Source organism: Nelumbo lutea, chromosome 8 (genome assembly GCF_056320005.1).
Source record: "Nelumbo lutea isolate HS-2025 chromosome 8, American lotus-T2T, whole genome shotgun sequence".
NCBI lineage: Eukaryota > Viridiplantae > Streptophyta > Magnoliopsida > Proteales > Nelumbonaceae > Nelumbo > Nelumbo lutea.
In genome coordinates, this window is record NC_142691.1 from 38,811,755 (window position 1) to 38,820,297 (window position 8,543).

The following is an 8,543-nucleotide window of genomic DNA, read 5'->3' on the forward strand; positions in this document are numbered from 1 at the left end:
CATATACCTAGATAATATTAATGGTTAATATTATGGGTTTTTTTTAACGGGCTTCCAATGGGCCTTATCGATAATTAATTGATTGGATCAATTTATCCTTGCATGACATGTTTGGATGTGTGATGTGCTCCGTACATGGGCCATAAGTGCTTGGCCCATGCTCATTCGACAGTGGCTCTTGCGCACACCATGGCTGAATGCAAATCATTGCCATGGTGTCCCTTTTGGTCATTGGAAGACCTCCCTCAGTGGTGGGCCCCATACCTCATCGAGAGATTATGTGCGGAACCCTAGCCGATTTAAGGCCCACCGAAATCTGACTTCATGAAAGTCAGTGGGAGTCACTTTGGTTAGACCTAAATCAAACTAGGGCATAATTCACTGTTCTCTCCAGCTAATATGAGTGCAAATGATAGGGAGATTCATATGATGAACTCTCTAAAGGCCTTCCATCATTAGCATGAGGATGGGTCCTTCAGTAATGAGGAAACACACCAGAAAATGGGCTATCCACTTGCTGTTGGGGTTGTCTAAGTGTTTCATAAGATGATAAGGGCATCATAGACCAATGTGGGAGGGGCTTCACCAGAAAATGGGAACTCTCTCACGGTACATTGGCATTCACGAATATGATGGGTAAGCACTCACTAGACAGAAATGTTTTCCTGAAAACGGCTCTGAACCTTGTCTGGCAAAGGCCAAAGGGAAAACTCATATGATGATTGGATATGATCCTTCACAGAAAGGTGGTGGGGTTATGCAGCTGAAACAATTGGCTCCATGCACCCTATGTGATTTCCCACATTTCCAGAGACAACCCGTAGTCTCCGTCACTGAGAAAGGAGGGAAATCTCAGAGATGAATAAATGGAAATGGATCATAAATTAAAATCCATATCTATGAAATGAACATGAATCAAATTAGGTTGTGGACTGATGTTTGTTCTTTTATCCGAAAATGGCAAACAGATCATTTGCAAAGCTTCTTGATGACAACATGCTTAAGGGCCCAAACTATGCCGACTGGTACAGGAAGCTTACATTGGTCCTAGCTTCAGAAAACTGGACAAAGTGGCAAAGAATCCTACTCCAAAGCATCTAGGTGATAGGGCTTCTGAGATCCGAAGGAGAGACTATCAGGAATGGGAGGAGAAAAACTCCCTAGCCCGATGTTACATAATTGCCTCCTTGGACAACCCAATACAGAGGCAGTTCGATTAGATCGAATTTGCCAAGGACATATTGGATAGTCTGAGGATGATGTATGAAGAGCATAATCATTCTCCTTGACAAAAGGTCTTGAAACAGTTCATGACCACACAAATGTCCAAGGGCCAACAAGTTCACGACTATTGTCTTCGGATGATGGGTTACACCAACGAACTGGAGGCTCTTGGATCCGGGCTAGACCTTGCAACCCAAATAGATGCTATCCTTAATTCTTTGCCTCCTTCCTTTAATCTGTTCATCATGAACTATGACATGAACAAGCTGAATGTCAGCTTGGAAGAACTCAGCAATATGTTGCAAAGAGCCGAAGAACTTATTAGAAAGGATGAGCCTGTAGCTATGTTTCTTGAAGCAAGCAAGACGGGCAAGAGAAAGAGGAAGGCAAAAAAAGACTAAGAAGAAAGCCACTAAGGGTAAGAAGCAGAAGAAAGACAAAGCACCGGATGCTTGTCACTTCTGCAAGAAGACCGGCCATTGGAAAAGGAATTGTCCTACCTACCTGGAATCCAAGAAAGGTAATTTCGAATCTTGTGTTATAGAAACCAATTTGTTGGTAGTTTCTACATCCAGGTGTATTGACTCTGGGGCTTCAACTCATGCGTGTAATTCACTATAGGGGTTCAAGGTAAGCAGAAGGCTGAGTGAAGGAGAAGTCACTGTCTACTTGGGGACTTCTGCAACTGTTGCAATCGCGGCAATCGGAATCATGGAGCTAATTTTTAGAGAATGATAAATTGTGCAGAAAGATTGTCTTTATGTACAAAATTTAAGAAGAAATTTGATTTCTATTTCAAAACTATGTGCATATTCTGTCTTCTTTAGTAATACGATTACTATTAAAAGAAATAACAGATTCATCGCATACGAGGAACTGGAGAACGGTCTCTATGTTCTACATCCTTCTCTAGAAACTAACAAAACCGAAACTACGTTGGCTGAAATCCCCAAAAAGAGAGCCCGTGACACTGTTAATCCCACGTGTCTGTGGCATTACCGACTTGGCCACATCGGTGTTGACCGAATCACAAGGTTGGTAAAGAATGGTCCTTTGGATTTTCTAACTGTAGAAGATCTTCCCACCTGTGAGCCTTGCATACAAGGCAAGATGATGAAATGACCATTTAATGGTAAGCCTGAAAGATGTACAGGCACACTTGACCTAATACATATGGATGTATGTGGTCCCCTGAGTGTTAGGACACGGAATCAACACGTGTATCTCATCACCTTCACAGATGATTTATCACAATATGGTTACGTGTACTTAATGAGACACAAGTCTGAATCCTTTGAAAAGTTCAAAGAGTTTAGACAAGAGGTCGAGAAACAGTTAGGGAGAGAAATTAAAGCCCTTCGATCTGATTGAGGTGGCGAGTATCTCTCTGACGAATTCAGGGATGATGAACCTACAATTTATCTATATTTTATGAGGTTTTTGCATGAAATTTTATGCTAGTTTAATTAGATTTTGCCCTATTTTAGCTTGATTGCAAGAAAGACTTCAGGGGGAGCCAAATCAACAAAAAGAAGGCAAAAGCAAGAAAAGAAAGCCCAAAATTTATCAAGTTCAGTCCGGCCCAGCCATGAGAGCAAGGGAGTTTCATTCGGCCCAAGTAGTGCAAGCTAACTCTTTGGAAAACCCAAGGGAAAAAGCCTAGCAAGAAGGAAATTTCGGCCCAGCCCATTTTTAGCCCAAATTACAGCCTAGAGTGTAGCCCACATGAGCTCAAAAGCAAGCTAAGTTGTAGCCCAAATAGCTGCCCAAAGGGAGCTTGGGGCGGCAACTCCTAGATGTTTCTTGAAGAGAAGGAGGGAGCACTCTAGAAGGTTCATGAGGGGTGTAATACACCCAATTCTAGAGACTTCAAGAAGGGGCAAGAGCCCCCTTGAAAAACTATATAAAGAGGCCTCTAGGAGGGGAGAGAGTTGTTCAATTGCTGGAGAGGAAGGCTCTCCCACTCTTAGAGGTTCGGCCACCTTGAGAGAAGAGAAGAGAAGAAGGCTAGGCGCAAGGAAGAAGAAGAAGAAGGGCTGAAGGAAGTTCAAGACAAGCAAGCTAGAAGAAGAAGGTGAGTTCGAATTGAGGGTTTGTGATTCAAAGATCTTTTGTAATAAATCATTTGTAGTTTCATTCTCTTTTGATTTGAATTCAGTTTCTTTGTTATATTTTCTTTCTTCTTTCTCCTTGTTTCCATTCTTCCTTGATGTATTTCAGCTTGTAAAATTTCAATTCAGCAATCTAATTCTTTTTGATTCATTCAAATGGTCATGAATTGTACTTGAAGTTTCTTGAATAAGGGTGTTATTGTAGAGTAATTCGGCCAACTAACCTTCAAAACTCAGATCTAAATTCTCAGATCTGAGATTGCAAGATCTGAATTGCTTGAAAGAGAATTCAGATATGCAATTTTCAGATTGGCCGAATTAATCTACAATTTGGAATTCCTAGAGTGCTTGAGAGAGACTCTAGGAAGTCAGATCTACTATTCAAGAACTGAATTGAGTGCAAGGTTAGAGATAACTTGCACAATTCAGTTGGTGATCAATTCAGATTTGAATTGATGCCTTAGAAGTGTTTGAAGAAATGCATGCATGGGGATTAGATTCTTGCTAGAGATAGAAGAACCGTCACTCATGCATAGGATGAACATGCATTTGAGAGAGGCTGTTCATGACCTTGGGGTTTCACCAAACCAAGGCTCAATCATGATTTATTCGAATGATCCAAATTGATAGATTGCTGAATTCTGAGATTGACATTTACTGCTTACTCTTCTAACCTGATTTGAAGGCAATTGGGCCAATGATTTTGATAGATTTTAATTTAGGATTTCTTAGCTTTCATTAGAGTTTTGATTTATTTGTTGATCAGATAAGAAGTGCTCAATTTAGTATTGGTAATTGTTTCCTAAATCCTCGTGGGAACGATACTTCACTCACTACTTTATTACTTGAACGGCTAGTGCACTTGCTAGTGTCACAATGAGCCACACATCAAGTTTTTGGCGCCGTTGCCGGGGATTTATAGAAGCAATATTAGGAAACATTGAGCATTCTTAATCTGATCTCATTCAGCATTGCATTCATAGTTGGGTTAATTTGCTAACTTTTTCATTTCAGCTTGGACTGCAACTGCTGTACTTCTGTAGTTATGTTTCTTCTTTCTTAAGTAGATTACTTTCTTTTTCTGGTTTCAGTTTCATTTTAATAAAGACATATATGATTACTATTCAATCTTGGTGTTGTTCCCTTCAAAAAGAAAAAAAAAAAAAGAAAAAAATTCACATAAACATGAGTGTTGCAGATCTGAGTTGCATTCGGCACTCAGATCAGCAGATTTCAGATCTGCAGCACTCAGCCGAAAAGAATTGCTTGTGTTTCAGAATTTTATTTCTTTTTCTATTACAAAAAAAAGAAAAAAAAATATATATATATATATATAAAAAAAAGGGAGATCTTTTGAACAACCAGAGGAGCAATTGAGAATTCGGATCAGAATTTAGATCTGAGTTCAGATCTGAATTCTGCTACAGCAGATTTGCAACAGTTCAGATCTGAGTTCCTCTGAACTCAGACCTGAACTGATGCAATTTTGAGGGGAATTGGGTGTCATAACCACCCCAATTCACCCTAGGGCACTTCTGCTATTCTCCAAAAACAATTTGGTAGAAATAACTGAAGGTCAGACAATTGAGATTTTAGATCCTAACTCAGACTTGAGTTCAGACCTGAATTCTGCTATTGCAGAACTGCTCAGTTCAGATCTGAGTTCCTCTGAACTCAGACCTGAACTGATACAAGTTTAAGGTGAATTGGGTGCCATCATCACCCCAATTCACCCTATGATAAATCCGACATACCCCAAAGGTAATTGGATAGCAAAGAATGAAAAAGAAAATTCAGATCCGAACTGATACAGATCTGAACTATAGTTGAGGACTGAACTGATACAGAGCACATTTTGGATTTTGGGTGACTTGAACATTTGCTTTATCCACTTGTAACCGAGCTACATTAGCTAAGGAGGTGTATGTTTGGATTGAATAATTATTATGCCTCAGATATTTAAGAAAAAAATTAGCACTTTCCAAGTATTTCTATTAGCATTCAGATCTGTAGCAGGGCTGCTATAGTGCAATAGTTAGCAGACCTGATTTCAGATTTCTACAAAAGTTGTATGGACCGAATAGCTTGCAATACCAAACATTGCAGACCCAATTTTTAGGTCTTAGCAAGTGTTTGATATGCATCAGCTATACAGGTTTGAGCTTCAATTGTAGAGCTTAAAATCCTTAACCCAAGCCTAACTCAGGACTGGTTTTAGTTTATTTCAGATCATTTTAAATTATTTTTCAGATCTGATCTGATTTCAGCCCTAAAGCATCACAGACTTGATTCCAACCTCAATGGATGTATATTGTAGTGTATACAAATGAGTGTGTATGAGATATACAGCTCAGATCTGAATTATTATTTGTTAATTTCTCTGGACTAACAATGCCAAAGACTTTGATGTGTGGCTCATTGTGACACTAGCAAGTGCACTAGCCGTTCAAGTAATAAAGTAGTGAGTGAAGTATCGTTCCCACGAGGATTTAGGAAACAATTACCAATACTAAATTGAGCACTTCTTATCTGATCAACAAATAAATCAAAACTCTAATGAAAGCTAAGAAATCCTAAATTAAAATCTATCTAAATCATTGGCCCAATTGCCTTCAAATCAGGTTAGAAGAGTAAGCAGTAAATGTCAATCTCAGAATTCAGCAATCTATCAATTTGGATCATTCGAATAAATCATGATTATGCCTTGGTTTGGTGAAACCCCAAAGTCATGAACAGCCTCTCTCAAGCGCATGTTCATCCTATGCATGAGTGACGGTTCTTCTATCTCTAGCAAGAATCTAATCCCCATGCATGCATTTCTTCAAACACTTCTAAGGCATCAATTCAAATCTGAATTGATCACCAACTGAATTGTGCAAGTTATCTCTTACCTTGCACTCAATTCAGTTCTTGAATAGTAGATCTGAATTCCTAGAGTCTCTCTCAAGCACTCTAGGAATTCCAAGCTGTAGATTAATTCGCCCAATCTGAAAATTGCAGATCTGAATTCTCTTTCAAGCAATTCAGATCTGAGTTTTGAAGGTTAGTTGGCCGAATTACTCTACAATAACACCCTTATTCAAGAAACTTCAAGTATAATTCATGACCATTTGAATGAATCAAAAAGAATTAGATTGCTGAACTAAAATTTTACAAACTGAAATACATCAAGGAAGAATGGAAACAAGGAGAAAGAAGAAAGAAAATATAACAAAGAAACTGAATTCAAATCAAAAGAGAATGAAACTACAAATGATTTATTACAAAAGATCTTTGAATCACAAACCCTCAATTCGAACTCACCTTCTTCTTCTAGCTTGCTTGTCTTGAACTTCCTTCAGCCCTTCTTCTTCTTCTTCCTTGCGCCTAGCCTTCTTCTCTTCTCTTCTCTCAAGGTGGCCGAACCTCTAAGAGTGGGAGAGCCTTCCTCTCAAGCAATTGAACAACTTTCTCCCCTCCTAGAGGCCTCCTTATATAGTTTTTCAAGGGGGCTCTTGCCCCTTCTTGAAGCCTTTAGAATGGGGTGTATTACACCCCTCATGAACCTTCTAGAGTGTTCCCTCCTTCTCTTCAAGAAACATCTAGGAGTTGCCGCCCCTAGCTCCCTTTGGGCAGCTATTTGGGCTACAACTTAGATTGCTTTTGAGCTCATGTGGGCTACACTCTAGGCTGTTATTTGGGCTAAAAATGGGCCTTCCTTGCTGGGCCGAATTCTACTCATAGCTAGGCTTTATTTTCTTGGGTTTTCTCAAGGAATTCACTTGCTCTTTTTGGGCCGAAGTGCTCTCTCTTGCTTCCACGACCGGGCTGGACTGAAATTGGTCTTTTTGAACCTTCTTTTCTTGCCTTTTTCCTTCCTTTTCTTGGATTGATTATCCCTGAACTTATTCTTAGCATTAAGCTAAATTAAGGCAAAAATTAATAAAACCGGCATAAAAATCCATGCTAAAGTCCTCTAAAATTATAGATAAATTGTAAGTTCATCAGACTTGTAGATCTGAACTCAACTAATTTGGGTCTGAATTCAGATGTTGCAATCGATGGATGTAGATAAAGGAACCTTGAATAAGATGATTGGTTTAAATCTGCTTTTAGTATAATCGGCTTCATTTATTCATGATAGGATGTAGGTTTTTGTATTCCAATAATTCACTTTACATTTTCAGTGTGATAGGATTAGTTATTTATTTTCTTTTGTGAATATTGGCCTTTTTATTGCTTTGACCTTAACAGTTTATGACAAGCAGACCTGAACTGGAAGAGATCCTTTACGACCCAGAGATTGAACGGACTCTCCGTGTCCGTTTAAGAGCTGCTAGGCAAGTCAGACAAGAAGCACAAGAAGCTCAAGAAGCTCAAGAAATGACTGAGCAGAGGACTATGATGGACTATGCCAAACCCACTCTCACTGGAGCTGCCTCCAGCATTATCTGGCCCAATATTGCTGCTAACAACATTGAGATCAAACCTGCCATCATACAAATGATTCAAAACACGGTGCAATTCTGTGGATTGACCCACGAAGATCCCAATGCACACATTTCTAACTTTTTAGAAATTTGTGACACCTTCAAACACAATGGGGTAAGTGATGATGCCATTAGGTTGAGGTTATTCCCATTTTCTTTGAAGGATAAAGCCAAAGCATGGTTGAACTCATTACCGGCAGGATCTATAGCCACATGGGACGAAATGGCCAGCCGTTTTCTCTCTAAATATTTTCCCCCTTCTAAAACTGCTAAAATGAGGAATGACATCACTACTTTTTTCCAGCAAGAGGGGGAATCTTTATATGAGTCATGGGAACGATACAAGGAGCTGTTAAGGAGAGTTCCTCACCATGGCCTCCCCATTTGGCTGCAAGTGCAGACTTTCTATAATGGTCTTACTAACTCAAATAAGACCATATTAGATGCTGCAGCCGGAGGATCCATAAATAATAAAACTCCTGAGGTTGCCCATGCACTTATTGAGGAAATGGCAGCCAATAACTACCAATGGCATTCAAAAAGGACACCAGTTAGAAAGTAGCATGGCCTTCATAATGTGGATACATACACAGCTCTCTCTGCACAAATAGGAGCACTTAGCAAAAAATTTGATGAGATGCAGATGGCAGCTATGCATGTACAGTATGATAAGTGTGGGGGAGGCCATGATAGCACTGAATTCCAAGTTGGCAGTCAGTCTTTTCAGTCCACAGAACAA

General features: G+C 39.5%; 1 non-coding gene across 1 annotated transcript; it reads right to left on the bottom strand.

Moving 5' to 3' along the window:
* Positions 1-8,075: 8,075 nt before the first annotated feature.
* On the bottom strand, positions 8,076-8,182 carry LOC148843862 (small nucleolar RNA R71). The gene has a single exon (XR_016103921.1). It is a non-coding gene; the product is annotated as a small nucleolar RNA R71 (small nucleolar RNA).
* Between the last annotated feature and the right edge of the window lie 361 nt (positions 8,183-8,543).